Source organism: Mizuhopecten yessoensis, unplaced genomic scaffold (genome assembly GCF_002113885.1).
Source record: "Mizuhopecten yessoensis strain PY_sf001 unplaced genomic scaffold, ASM211388v2 scaffold10861, whole genome shotgun sequence".
Lineage (NCBI taxonomy): Eukaryota > Metazoa > Mollusca > Bivalvia > Pectinida > Pectinidae > Mizuhopecten > Mizuhopecten yessoensis.
The window spans coordinates 10511-10953 of NW_018408758.1; the positions used below are offsets into that span (position 1 = coordinate 10511).

General features: G+C 45.8%; 1 protein-coding gene across 1 annotated transcript in view; it reads left to right on the plus strand.

The window, feature by feature from the left end:
* The window catches only part of LOC110463053 (tudor domain-containing protein 7A-like), a gene marked incomplete at its 5' end in the record, with an annotated part of 13552 nt that overhangs the window by 10167 nt on the left and 2942 nt on the right, over positions 1 to 443 (plus strand). The window lies entirely within an intron of this gene.

A 443-nucleotide genomic window follows, 5' to 3' on the forward strand; every position in this document is an offset into this window, starting at 1 on the left:
GATTTCCCTCATTGGAAATGTGGAATGAGGGTGATCTCCCTCATTGGAAATGTGGAATGAGGGAGATCTCCCTCATTGGAAATGTCGAATGAGGGAGATCTCCCTCATTGGAAATGTGGAATGAGGGTGATCTCCCTCATTGGAAATGTGGAATGAGGGAGATCTCCCTCATTGGAAATGTGGAATGAGGGTGATCTCCCTCATTGGAGATGTGGAATAAGGGAGATCATTGGAAATGTGGAATGAGGAGATCTCCCTCATTGGAGATGTGGAATGAGGAGATCTCCCTCATTGGAGGTTTCAGAGGTTGTCTCCTTTGTTATAAGGCTTTCTCACATCCTACCCAACACATTAATTTTTCATACGTGATTACCTTGTTGTTTCCATTCATAAGATTCTGGATTTGCTTCGGCTTACAAAGTCCGTCCCCCCCCCCCCACCCC